Source organism: Dryobates pubescens, chromosome 3, assembly GCF_014839835.1.
Source record: "Dryobates pubescens isolate bDryPub1 chromosome 3, bDryPub1.pri, whole genome shotgun sequence".
Classification (NCBI taxonomy): domain Eukaryota; kingdom Metazoa; phylum Chordata; class Aves; order Piciformes; family Picidae; genus Dryobates; species Dryobates pubescens.
Genome location: NC_071614.1, coordinates 17,885,653 through 17,899,704, shown reverse-complemented (window position 1 = coordinate 17,899,704; position 14,052 = coordinate 17,885,653). Strand labels below are relative to the sequence as shown.

General features: G+C 47.7%; 1 protein-coding gene across 1 annotated transcript in view; it reads right to left on the bottom strand.

Moving 5' to 3' along the window:
- SLC24A3 (solute carrier family 24 member 3) overlaps positions 1 to 14,052 on the bottom strand; it is a 208,390-nt gene that overhangs the window by 87,259 nt on the left and 107,079 nt on the right. The window lies entirely within an intron of this gene.

The following is a 14,052-nucleotide window of genomic DNA, read 5'->3' as shown; positions in this document are numbered from 1 at the left end:
CCAGACAGGTAATGACTTCCCATGTGTGCCCTTCTCAACAGCAGGCACAGAGGACATCTTTTAGGACACCATCTCTCAGCTGTTTTCATTCTTCATCCTGCCCTGGTGTCTCTCACTGCCCTCACTGAACTAGCAGCAGTACTAAGATAGTGGACTTCCTTGCACAGCAAATGCTCCAAGGACAGCCTGCTGTGCTAGATAGCCAGCAGTGGCTGAAAAGGGATGCAGCCCAGGACTGGGGCAGATTGGGACATTCCAGATCCAAGTGAACCCCTTCCCTACCTCTAGATTTCATTCTGCCTCCTCAGAAAGATCTTCAAAGTGAATACAACACCTGATGTATGACACTAGTGATGAAGAGAAAGTTTTCATCAAGATACACCAAATATTTGGGACAAAATAAAAAGCAAGGGGGCAACTCTCTGGTGTCACAAAGCTTTCCATTCAGAAGGCTAAGCATTACTGCAAAGCCTCATGAGCTGTAACCCCACGTGCTAAGGCAAGCTGGAATCCTCCTGAAGACAACACTTCAACAGGGCAACACGTGTCTGAAATGCTGGAAGCAAGTTTTCTGTGAAGGTGCCATGAGAACAGTGCAGAGCTGCCAGCTTCCCTGCATGCTTTTGCTCTACCCAAAGGCTGTCAGGTAGTCTGGGTAAGATGGCCAAGGCTGTAGCTTCAGCTACAGATCCAAGGCAACAGTTATTGCCCACAGAAACCCAAAGATAGCGTTGGAGGAGTCCCTCAGCACAGCCTGTACGTGTTCACAAGGGCAGCTTTTTACCTACAGCGAAGCCAAAGGCAAAGCCAGTACAGCCCCAAATCCTGGTTGCTCTGGACAGTAAGGAGCCTACACCTAGAGGAGGTTGACACTTCCCTTTGGCTTTATCACCCAGCTGAAGAAAAACAGAGCCATAAAGTCTTAGAAATGACACTAACAAGCATTTGGGACACTATGCCAACCCAGAAAACATGCCAGCAATTTAGCTTGTCCAACGTGCCTTCATTAAGAGCAGTATATTTCTGTTAGATTAGCAGTTTTCTCACCAAAGTCAAGCAATCAGTGCAACAGCTGTAAGGAGCAGGCACCACTGTTGCAAATATGGTGTTGCAAGTCACTTAAAGATAAATTACTTCCATTTACTCAAATGCTTTATTACTCCTCTGGATGCTAATTGGGTTACAAAGCACTTCAAGATAGTCTGCCAATTAGGCTGCAGAAATGGCTTTTGGTTATAGACTGAAAAGGGAGGGTGAAGATAATGTTCTGGCATTCCAAGTGCTCCTCAGTATTTCCAGATTTGAATTGCTCAATAGCCACTAAAACAACATCTTCCTTCTAATGGTCAATTCCACACATTCAGCCCTGAGCTGGAAAAAACCAAGCTGCATTTTTCCTGCCTTTCACATCATTACCATTAATAAAGCTCCCACAATTGGAATTTAATTAGCAATTCCATAGATGATTAAATGGAAAAACAACTCAGCTCACTCTCTCAGCTCTGCTGCCTGTGAAGAAATAAATGAGCAAAAGGCAGCCATGTCTTCATTGGGTGAAGGGTCTAACCCAGGCACTGTATCTGAGGAGGAACACATTCTTCTTTACATGAAGTGGTCAGGTGAATACTGTGAATTGTACTCCTAGGCAAGTATGTCATGATGCCAGCCATTTCCCGTGGTAAATGTCATAGTGAGTCCTAACAAGCAAGTTAAGAGAACCAGCAATATCTGTAACCTGTTAGAACCAATTGGGAGTTACCTGCTATGAGTTGTAACTATTTTCTTTCAAGCCAGAGCTGGTCCTGCCCAAATGCCATTCACCCTCCCACATCTACCAGGGCACATCATCAATTCTTTTGGTTGGAAAAGATCTCTCAGATCATTGAGTCCAACCATCAACCTAACACCACCATGGTCATTAAACCATGTTCTCAGGTGCCACGTCCACACTTTTCTTGAGCACCTCCAGGGATGGTGACTCCACCACCTCCCTGGGCAGCCTGTTCCAGTGCCTGAGTACTCTTGCAGGAAAGAATTGCAGGCACAATTGCAGGCCATCACCTGATACTAGAGAGCAGAGACCAACCTCCACCTCCCTTCAACCTCCTTTCAGGTAGTTGTAGAGAGGAATGAGGTCTCCTCTCAGCCTCCTCCAGACTTAACAATCCCAGTTCCCTCATTTGTTCCTCTAGACCCTTTATCAGCTTCATTGCCCTTCCCTGGACATGCTCCAGTACCTCAATGTCCTTCTTGTAGTGATGGGCCCAAAACTTAACCCAGTATTCAACATGTGGCCTGACCTCAGATAGGCACAAAACTGCCAAAGCCCACATTTAGATGTGCAACCTAAAGAAGCTAGTGAGACAGACACCAGCACAAAGGCAGGAGTTAAAAGCCCCCAGACTAACACAAAACATGATGGAAGATGCAAGATAACAAAGTTAAAACAGCTGGAAGGAATTAATCTTTCCCCAGCAAAACCTCATCATGTGAAGCCCAAATGTTTTCATCACAGCTTTGTTTAAGATTAAACGTTCCTGACCATTCAGCATTGCAAAGGAGACACAGGGAGCTCTGCTTGTCACAACATACAGAGCAGTTTGCTACAACACACAGAGGCATATGCTTCCCTCTGCCTCCTGCAGCTGTCTGGAATGTTATACCATGAAAATTCATCCCAGAGATGATGAAAACCCAATCCCTTTATCAAGAGTCACTGGGAGATTCAAGGAGACTGAAGGTAAAAGCACACAGCAAAAAAAAACCCCAACACCCCAAATGCAGTAGAATCATTTTGGAGTGTTCAGGAGAGAAGGAACTCCTCAGTGAGTTGCTGGTTTGTCCTCCAAATTACCATGACAGCAACACACTCTGTAATAGCAAACTGATCAAAAGGCTGGAGAAAAGAAAGTTAAAGTCATAAAGTTAAGTCCTGTATGTGGAAGGCTGGAGAAGGACTTTTCACAAGGGTGTCTAACAATAGGACAAAGGGGAATGGTTTGAAGCTGAGGGAGAGTAGGCTTAGACCAGATCTTAGGAAGAAGTTCTTCAGTAGAAGGGTAGTGAGACTCCAGATTGGTTGTGGATCTCTGGAAGTGTTCAAGGCCAGGTTGGATAGGGCCTTGAGCAACCAAGTCTAGCTCCCATGGCAGGGAGGTTGGACTAGATGATATCTAAGGTCCCTTCCAACCTATGCATTTCTATGATTCTGTGACAGAGAGTTGGGGCTATTCAGTCTGGAGAGGAGAAGGCTCCGAGGAAACCTTATTGTGGTCTTCCAGTATCTGAAGGGGGGCCTACAAGAAAGCTGGGGAGGGACTTTTGAGGGTGTTGGGTAGTGATAGGACTAGGAGGAATGGAGCAAAACTAGAAATGTGTAGATTCAGACTGGATGTTAGGAAGAGGTTCTTCCCCATGAGGGTGGTGAGAGACTGGCACAGGTTGCCCAGGGAGGTGGTGGAAGCCTCATCCCTGGAGGTTTTGAAGGCCAGGCTGGATGTGGCTGTGAGCAACCTGATGTAGTGTGAGGTGCTCCTGCTCATGGCAGGTGGGTTGGAACTAGATAATCCTTGAGGTCCCTTCCAACCCTGACAATTCCATGATTCCATGCAGAACAGAGCAAGTTCATCAGCACTGGCAGTGCTGGGGACTCCTGGCCCAGCAGAGTCTAACCTCTCTTGAGTTCTGGTTCCCACCCCTGTGCTGTAATGAAATGCACCTTCTTGTCTGAGGAAATCTAAGGTGTCCATCGTTGCATTCTCTCCATCCTCTGCACACAAACACTTCCAGTGGCTTGCACTTGAAGGTCTGCAATCAGAAACTAATGCATGCAGATTTGTGCTCTGCTGCATCTGGATGAGCCGCATCAGGTGCGGATGAGCACAGACAAGAGGAGAGCTCTGCGAAACACAGGAGCTCCTTTCGAAGAATGAATAAAGGCTGGTGCTGGAACACCACTCCAACAACAGCTGGCCTATTTAGCTAGTACAAAAGCTCAAAGAGTTTCTGTGGGTTTTTTTGCTTAAAAGGGTCTTTAGCTCTTGTACACAGAAGAGGGATAGATTTCATAGAATCATACAATGAATAAGGTTGGAAAAGACCTCAGAGATCATCAAGTCCAACCTGTCTCACAAGAGCAGAGTCCAACCTGTCTCACAAGAGCAGAATCAAGGGGCACAATGCCCTCTCTTGCCCTGCTGGCCACACTCCTCTTGATGCAGCCCAGGATATGATTTGCCCTCTGGGCTGCATGACTGCACTGGCAGCTCATGGTGAGCTTCTCATCAACCTCTTTCTTCAAGTCTCTTTATTCAAAGCTACTCTCAACCCACTCTGCACTCAGCCTGGATTTGTGCTTGGGATTGGCCCAGCCCAGACGCAGTACTCCAGGTGCAGAGTAGAGGAGGCAATATAAGGTTTAGTCACACAAACACATGTTTGCATACACACAGGTGTGTATCCTCTCTGAGACCTTTTCTTAGGCACACAAATGAGGCTCCTGTGCCAGTTTGTATTTGGGTGGCAGCCAGGAAAGCAATAGGTACACACACAGGCAGAGCAAGCATGTGGGAGGAGAACATGCTCACCACAACATGATGTCTTCTCTGCTGCCAGCTAGCACAATTGCAGGGTTTGTGGTGCTCCTCCAGCTCAGTGTAAGTTAACCACTTGGAAAGCCACAGAAAGCTGTAAGTGTCTTTTTTTTTTTTTTTAATAGAAACCAAACAGGACAAAGGCAGGAAAAGTAAAACTGAAATCTTTAAGTGAAACTTCAAAGGAAAGGAAAGTCCACAGTGACCCAGCTCTGTATGCAGAACACAGAATTAACCAAGTTGGAAAAGACCTTTGAGATCATCAAGTCCAACCTATCACCCAACACCATCTCATCAACTAAACCATGGCACCAAGTGTCAAATCCAGACCCTTTTTAAACACCTCCAGTGATGATGACTCCACCACCTCCCTGGGCAGCACTTTCCAATGGCCAATCTCTCTTTCTATGAAGAACTTCTTCCTAACTACCTGCAACTAACTACCTGAAGGGAGGTTGTGGACAGATGGATGTTGGTCTCTTCTCCCAGGCAAGCTGTACCAGAACAAGAGGACACAGTCTCAGGCTGCGCCAGGGGAGGTTCAGGCTGGATGTTAGAAAAAAGTTCTATACAGAAAGAGTGATTGCCCATTGGAATGGGCTGCCTGGGGAGGTGGTGGAGTCGCCATCACTGGAGGTTTTCAGGAGAAGACTTGACGGGGTGCTTGGTGCCGTGGGTTAGTTGTTTGGGCGGTGTTGGATTGGTTGATGGGTTGGACGCGATGATCTTGAAGGTCTCTTCCAACCTGGTTTATTCTATGTATTCTATGTATTCTAACATCCAGCCTAAACCTCCCCTGGCACAGCTTCAGACTGTGTCCTCTTGTTCTGGTGCTGGTTGCCTGGCAGAAGAGACCAACCCCCACCTGGCTACAACCTCCCTTCAGGTAGTTGTAGAGAGCAATAAGTTTTCCTCTGAGCCTCCTCTTCTCCAGGCTAAGCAATCCCAGCTCCCTCAGCCTCTCCTCATAGGGCTTGTGCTCTGGAGGTGTTTAGGAAGAGACTGGCTGAGGCATTTGGTGCCATGGTTTAGTTGATTAGATGGTGTTGGGTGATAGGTTGGACTTGATGATCTCAAAGGTCTTTTCCAATCTGGTTAATTCTATTCTATTCTATTCTATTCTATTCTATTCTATTCTATTCTATTCTATTCTATTCTACTCTACTCTATTCCATTCCATTCCATTCCATTCCATTCCATTCCATTCCATTCCATTCCATTCCATGCTGGGATAACTGTGAATGCAGTGTCCATGTGGCTGGGCAGAGGCAGTGTGGTCAGAGGCTGAAACTGAAACATCACTCCTGGGCCCCAAAATGTGTTTGACTTCATGTGCTCACCAGAATGGAAGCAGAAGTGATGTTAAGGGCTCAGTCTGGAGTGTGGGCATTTACTTCATCTCCATAAATGTTCCTGTCTGGTTTTTAGGAAGTGATTTATCAAGCTTCCAGGGACAGCACATGGATCAGTATTCACTGAAATGGCCATTGGCTAGCACATGATTAATGCATACAACACACTAAGAAAAACAGTGAAAGCTCAGGCTGAAGTAAGGGAATACCTAGTGACAGGGTAATTAGCTAGCCAGGGTGATTAGCAACCTGAGAAGCCTCCAAGTTGAGCCTGGTTATGATGAACTTCATGGTGCAGTAGCAGAAGAACTGGATTAAATAACCCCCAAATAGTTAGCAGGTTGCACTATGGACCTGTCAGGTGTGCAGGTAACATGAAGTATTGAGGGCTTGAAGTACACTTGGAGGAGCAGGCTGGTATCCAAAAAACTCCTCATCAGCTGAAAAAGAACTTGCAGAAGATGTGATAGTGTTCAAAGAGCACAAGTAAGGTCACTGTGCTGTGAGATAACCAGCCACTGAGGCGCTACCAAAGGCAGATGGGGAGGTGGCTGATCATACAGATCCAGAGGATGTGAAGGGTTGGGAGGGGCCTCCAGAGATCATCAAGTCCAACCCCCTGCCAGAGCAGGACCATAGAATCTAGCACAGGTCACACAGGAATGCATCCAGATGGGTCTTGAAAGTCTCCAGAGAAGGAGACTCCACAGCCTCTCTGGGCAGCCTGCTCCAGTGCTCTGTGACCCTCACAGGGAAGAAGTTCCTCCTCATGCTGAGGTGGAACCTTCTGTGCTGGAGTTTATATCCACTGTCCCTTGTCCTATCACAGGCTGCAACTGAGCAGAACCTGTCCCCTCCCTCTTGACCCCCAGCCCTCAGATATTGATAAGCATTTATTAAATCCCCTCTCAGTCTTCTCCAGACTAAACAGCCTCAGGGCTCTCAGCCTTTCCTCATAAGGCAGTGTTCCAGTCTCTTAATCATCCTCATAGCACTTCATTGGACTCTCTCCAGCAGATCCTTGTCCCATTTAAACTGGGGAGCCCAAAACTGAATGCAGTATTCCAGGTCAGATCTCACCAGGGCAGCATAGAGGGGGAGAAGGACCTCCTTGGATCTGCTGGACACAAGCCTCTCAATGCACCCCAGGATCCCATTGGCCTTCTTGGCCACAAGGGCACATTGCTGTCCCATGCAGAACTTGTTATCTACCAGGACTCCCAGGTCCTTCTCCACAAGGCTGCTCTCCAGCAGATCACCTCCTAACCTGTAGTGGTGCAGCATGCCAAGCTCCAGCCAAGCAAGATTGTAATGCCTTGGAAAAGGCAACCATGGGTCATGCAGACAAAGCAGGGATGTAACTAGGAGAGCAGTGAAAACAATTCTCTTTTGATCATAGGGAGGGTTTGTGTTGCATAGGCAGTTCTGGGCCTCTCAGTTCAGGAAAGATGTTGAGTTGCTGGAAGGTGTCCAGAGAAGGGTAACAAAGCTGGGGAGGGGTTTGGAGCACAGCCCTGTGAGGAGAGGCTGAGGGAGCTGGGGTTGCTTAGCCTGGAGAAGAGGAGGCTCAGGGGAGACCTTCTTGCTCTCTACAACTCCCTGAAGGGAGCTTGTAGCCAGGTGGGGGTTGGTCTCTTCTCCCAGGCAACCAGCACCAGAATAAGAGGACACAGTCTCAAGCTGCACCAGGGGAGGTTTAGGCTGGATGTTAGGAAGTTCTTGACAGAAAGAGAGATTGGCCCTTGGGATGTGCTGCCCAGGGAGGTGGTAGAGTCACCATCCCTGGAGGTGTTTAGGAGGAGACTGGATGGGGCACTTGGTGCCGTGGTTTATTTGATTAGATGGTGTTGGGTGATAGGTTGGACTTGATGATATCAAAGGTATTTTCCAACCTGGTTAATTCTATTCTATGATATGCCAAAGAGCACCAAACCTGTTCCAATGTTTCACCACCCTCACTGTAAAGAATTTCTTTCTAACATCCAGTCTAAATCTGCCCTCTCAAGATTCAATCCATTCCTTCTCATCATCTCAAAGGTCTCTTCCAACTTGGTTAATTCTATTCTATTCTATTCTATTCTACTCTAGTCTATTCTAGTCTATTCTAGTCTAGGCTAGTCTAGGCTAGGCTATGATATGCTATGCTATGCTATTCTATGCTATGCTATGCTATGCTATGCTATGCTATGCTATTCTAATGCTTCTATCTTGTGAACTTTGCAATCTGAGATGGGAATTTTTGTGTGTGCCAGTTTTATCCATGCAAAGAGCATAAAGGATGGATGTCTGAAGTACAGAAGTTGCTCTGATTTGCTAAATAGATGTACTCAAGATACAAGTGCCTAAGCACTTCAAGCACCTTGCAGATGACAGTGTTGGCATGGAAAAGTGAAAGGATTGCTTTGCTTCTGTTCTGAGCGAGAGGGGAAGGGAGCAGATCTTTTGTGTGTCGGGAATGTGAGCCTAAAGGAAAAATCTCAACAGCTTTGGGGTCCTGTACTTGGGAAAACAATCATTCATCCTGTGCATATGCACTATGTGTTACAAGAACATACCTGGAAAAGAAAGAAGCAGCCTTGAGAGGTTGTTGCATAAGGTGGTCCCTTCCAACCCCTAACACTGATTCTTTGATCTTTAGACTTTGCAGACATTTGCTCTACAGAGAAATGAGCTCAAATGCTGGCAGACTAGATCCAGGCACAGGCACTGGCATGTCCCTGAAGGATGATTCCATGGGGCATGCTGTGAATCACTCTAGCATAGTGCCACAGCACCAGGGGCTGCTCACACAGCCTGTGGTGCCCGGCTGCAAGGACCACCCTGCACCTAGTTGATGCTGAGGGGGTGGTTAAGCTTGCTGGGCTCTCCAAGGGTGTTGGGTACAGCAGCTCTCTGACAAAGACAGGACTGCTCTGCCTCACAGACTGGCCTCCTCTCTTCTAGGCTGTCAGCTGGCAGATAAGACAGGCCATGTGCCCTCATTGTCCAGAATTAATCTCCAAACAATGTAAACCCCTGATTACATCAAAGTAAGAAAATAGTTAATGGGATGCCTAATGTAAAATAACAAGGAGGCTGTAATAGCTTTAAGCATTGAGAAATCTGAGGAAGCTTAAAGAGTATTAGAGTTGGTACTGGCAGATGAGCCTGGACAGTTTGAATGCCGAGATTCATTTGCAGGCCACAAATCCCCGCATGGGAGAGACGCAGCCAGCACCAGCTGCAGAGCTCAGCTCTGCTCCCAGGGGCCGGGCGGGCAGACAGAGCTCAGAACAGGGCCCTGATCCCACGGCCAGCGTGGTGGGGCTGCTGCCTGGGCTGAATGAGGCAGTGGCACTGGCCTCTCTCGACATCCCTGCAGTTGCAGTGACTCCTGGCACTGTGCTTTCTCCCTGCTGAAATAAACCAGTCCCTTGTCAAAGCTGCTCAGCAGAGAGGGGCCAGGGGCTGTTGGTTGACAGCCGGCTGAACAGCAGCCAGCAGTGTGCTCAGCTGGCCTGGCTCAGCAGCAGTGAGGCCAGCAGGACCTGGGAAGGGATGGTGCCCCTGTACTCAGCACTGCTGAGACCATACCACAGGTACTGGGTTCAGTTTTGGGCCCCTCATTACAAGGACATCGAAGTGCTGGAGTGTGAACAAAGAAGAGTAATGAGGCTGGCACAGGGCTTAGCGCACAGGTCTTGTGAGGAGCAGTGGAGAGAATTGGGGTGGTTTAGACAAAAGAAAAAGATGCTGAGGGGAGACCTCATTTTCTACAACTACCTGGAAAGGGTAGGGAAGTGGGGATCAGTCTGTTCAACCAAGTAATGAGTGTTAGGACAAGAGGAAATGTCCTCAAGTTGAGCCCAATGGACTTTAGACTGGATATTAGGAAGAGTTTCAGGCAGTGAGTCATCAGGCAGTGGTATAGCTTGCCCAGGGTTGTGGGGGAGTTTCTATCCCTAGAGACTAGACTACACTAGACTAGACTAGGCTAGACTAGAATAGAATTAAGCAGGTTGGAAAAGACCTTCGAGATCATTGAGTCCAACCTCTCACCCAACACCACCTAAGCAACTAAACCATGGCACCAAGTGCCTCACCCAGGCTCTTCATAAACACCCCCAGTGATGGTGACTCCATCACCTCCTTGGGCAGCACATTCCAATGGCCAATCTCTCTTACTGGGAAGAACTTCCTAACATCCAGCCTAAACCTCCCCTGGTGCAGCTTGAGACTGTGTCCTCTTGTTCTGGTGCTGGTTGATATTTAAGAGGCATGCAGATATGGTGCTTAGGGATATGGTTTAGCTAAGGACTTTTCAGTATAAGGTTAATGAGTGGACTCTTGGTGCCATGGTCTAGTCATGAGGTCTGTGGTGACAGGTTGGACTCGATGATCTTTGAGGTCTCTTCCAACCTTGGTGATACTGTAAAGGTCTTTTCCAGTCTAGGCAATTCCATGATCCGGTAGCTTTGACTGACCCGAGCTGGAACTGCTTCCCTGGTAGAGAGGGAATAAATGGCAAGATGGAAAGGAACATTTCAAAGTTGTTCAGAGCCATTTTTGGCTGTAGGCTGTTGCTGCCTCCATCCCCTGCTTGAATGCAAAAGAGGAAGCACAAGAAGGAGAATTTAGCCCTCAGGGTTTCTTCTACAGATGCATGAACCAGCAGCAAGGAAAGGGTTGAGAGCATTTTCCTATCTTCCTTGCTTAAACAGGAGACTGTCAGCTTTTGGTGGAGGGTGCAAGAATAAACAGGCAAAGCTGAAGCCTCCATTCCTGGGATGTTAAATGTCAAATACCAGGCCTGGCTGCTTGTTCACTGAAGAGCTTAGACATGAAAGTCTGAACACCTCCAAACATTACTGTGCTGCTCTGGAGTGGTACAGATGCACTCATCTCAGCATGAACTCTCAGGGACTGTGAAGGTGGGAGGCAGAAGAGCCTCTCTAAAAATGCCATCCCTCATGACAACAGGGCTACAAGGCCCTGTCTATATTGTATCTATCATATCTATGGTCTTGTACTCAGCAGGCGTGCATGACAAGCCTGCAGTTAGTCTCTTCTGCTGTTGACTTGAAGCTGGTGACTTAGAATTGAATCATAGAATTGTTAAGAGTTGTAAGGGACCTCAAGGATCATCTAGTTCCAACCTCCCTGCCATGGGCAGGGACACCTCACACTACAGCAGATTGCTCACAGCCACATCCAGCCTGGCCTTAAAAACCTCCAGGGATGAGGATTCCACCACCTCCCTGGGCAACCTGTGCCAGTGTCTCACAACCCTCATGGGGAAGAATTTCTTCCTTCTTGAACGAGGGGCTAGAAACAAAGCTCAAATGAGGAGCCCTGCTGGGGTGAGGTTCATCACTGATACAATGCAGGAGCTGCAGACAATTTCATCAGAGTGGGTGAATGAGGTCTTGGCTGTGACACATTGTAAAATAAATTGGCTTAAACTGGACATTTTTCCATCGTGCAACCTGTTATTAAACTTCATTATGCTCCCCAGCACAACAAACTGGGAGTGCTGAGTGCCCTGGAATAGCTCATGCCTGTGCAGACCAGTTGTGCACAAACTGGGATGGTTTTATTGAAGGCACTGCAAGCCTCTCTTTGCACCCTCTAAAACTTCCTGAAAAATGTTTCAGAGAGGAACTAAACTGTTAGCAGTTTACAGTTTGGCACTGCACTGGGGCTTGGACTTCTTCAGATAACTGGGGGGGGGGGATTAGAGAATGACTTTATACCAGAAGCAAGACGAGGGTGATTGCTATCAGGAAGGACACTTTTGTCTTCTGCACATCTTAAATGTAAAAGTAGTGTTGTTTTTCTTAGGTGAAGGAGAATGGCAAGCCTAGGAGGGGCTGGGGCATCCATCTGCTGGCAATAGCTTGCTTGAACAGCAGGAACTCCTGAAGAGCAAAACTGAGGAGTGTTGCTTGTGACGCTGACTTACAGAATTAACCAGATTGGAAAAGACCTTTGAGATCATCGAGCCCAACCTATCACCCAACACCATCTAATCAACTAAACCATGGCACTAAGTGCCTCATCCAGTCTCTTTTTAAACACCTCCAGTGATGCTGCCTTCTGCCCCTTTGGCTCCTTTTGTGTTGCAGTCTGTGGAAAGAATAGGCTCTTTGAGACCTGTTTCATCAGACAGATCTGAGCAGGCATTTTGAGCTGCTGCCCTCCCCTTATAAGGACTCCTCTGTGGCCATCAGTCCTGTCTATCCTTCAACCTCATGTCAGTGTGAACAGCAAACCTCTGCTAAGTGGTAAGAGACCTCTGTAGGTCTTTCTGTAGGAATCCTGCTCCAGAAGCTGCCATGGCTGTGGGAAAGCCAGCAGACTGCAGTCAGCCAGTGCCTGCTTTGGGGCTAAGGAGAGCTGAAGAGAGGTGTGAGTTTTGCCTCCTGCTGCCAGGGAGTGGGCAAATCCCATCAAAGGGCCCATGGGTTGGTGTCTTGGCAGATTTCAGAGGGCATCTCCTGTACTTAATGAACTGCCTGTTTTCTGTGCATCTGAGTGCCGGGAGTCAGCTGGCACAGGGCGTTTGCAAGTCCCCAGGAGCTGGTTGGGAGCCTCACATCACAAATCAGGCAGGCGAGGAAAGCTGAAATTACCCACAGTGGTGGCAGGACCTTCTCTGCTTGTCTGGCAACAAGTTGGCTCCATCTGTCTTGTGCTTCAGCTGTGTGCCCAAGCTTCTGCTTCTTGTGAATGGAGTGACTTGTGTGCAGCCCTGTGCTTAGGCAGAAGGGGCTTCGTGGCGCTGGGCACAGTGGTGGCTACACTGGCACTGCCTCAGACATCTCCCATCTGTCCTGCAAGCACCATCAGGTGGCTGATACTTAGCAGGTGGAGCAATTGTTAAGTGTAAGTGAATGAACAGAAGGAAAAGCTCTGGTGTCTAATGACATGAACAGGTAAGTCTGCAGGTAGCCTGAGCTCAAAGTTGGTCACTACACGACCAGCAGCCTGTGCCTGGCAAGGAGGATGTTTAGGCTGGAAGGAGCATCTTCAGCAGAAAACCACATGTTTAAGGCATAACTTTGGCATGGTTTTGAGGCAAAATCCCAGAAGTTAATTTATTTGTTTTCAGGAGATTTTTTTTTCCCCTGGTTGTGCTGCTCCTGCTTCCAAGGCACTCCTATAATGGGGATATAGCCAAAGCATACCAGGAAAATTTGCTCCCCTACTTTAATTTGATTCTCCCCCTCTACTCCACTCTGGTGAGGCTCCACCTGGAGTACTGTGTCCAGTTCTGGAGCCCCTAGTAGAAGAAGGATATGGATGTGCTGGACAGTGTTCAGGAAAGGGCCACTAAAATCATCTGTGGGCTGGAGTCCCTCTCCTATAGACAGGCTGAGAGAGTTGGGGCTATTCCGTCTGGAGAGGAGAAGGCTCTGAGGAGACCTTGTTGTGGCCTTCCAGTATCTGAAGCTGGTGAGGGATTTTTTAGGGTGTCAGGTAGTGATAGGACTGGGGGGAATGAAGCAAAACTAGAAGTGGGGAGATTCAGATTGGATGTTAGAAAGAAATTCTTCCCCATGAGGGTGATGAGACACTGGCACAGGTTGCCCAGGGAGGTGGTAGAAACTGCATCCCTGGAAGTTTTTAAGGAAGTCTTTGGATGTGGCTGTGAGCAACCTGCTGTTGTGTGAGGTGTCCCTGCCCATGGCAGGGATTTGGAACTGGATGATCCTTGAGGTCCCTTCCAACCCTAACAATTCTATGATTCTATGAAACTTTTCAGCACTTGGGATCTTGAGAGATGAAAAGTCTTGTACTCAAGATAAGATGAGATGTGGCAGCAGTGTCTGATCTTTTCCAGGTAGCTCTATAAAAGTGCTTCTTGCAAAATGCTGCCTCTATGGCCAAAGTATACCAGGAGAATTTGCTTCCCCACCTTAAACTACAGACATCCTTGCTTCCAGCACTTGGGAACTTGAGAGATTCAGAGTCCCTCCCTTTCTGTCCTCAAGATAAGTGATGTGGCAGCAGTGTCTGCTCTTTTCCAGGTGGCTTTGTAAGAAGTGCATCTTGCAAACTGCTGCCTTTTTTTGGTTAGCCTTCAATGCAGACAGAATGTAAATACTTGTTCCCCAAAATAAAGCTGA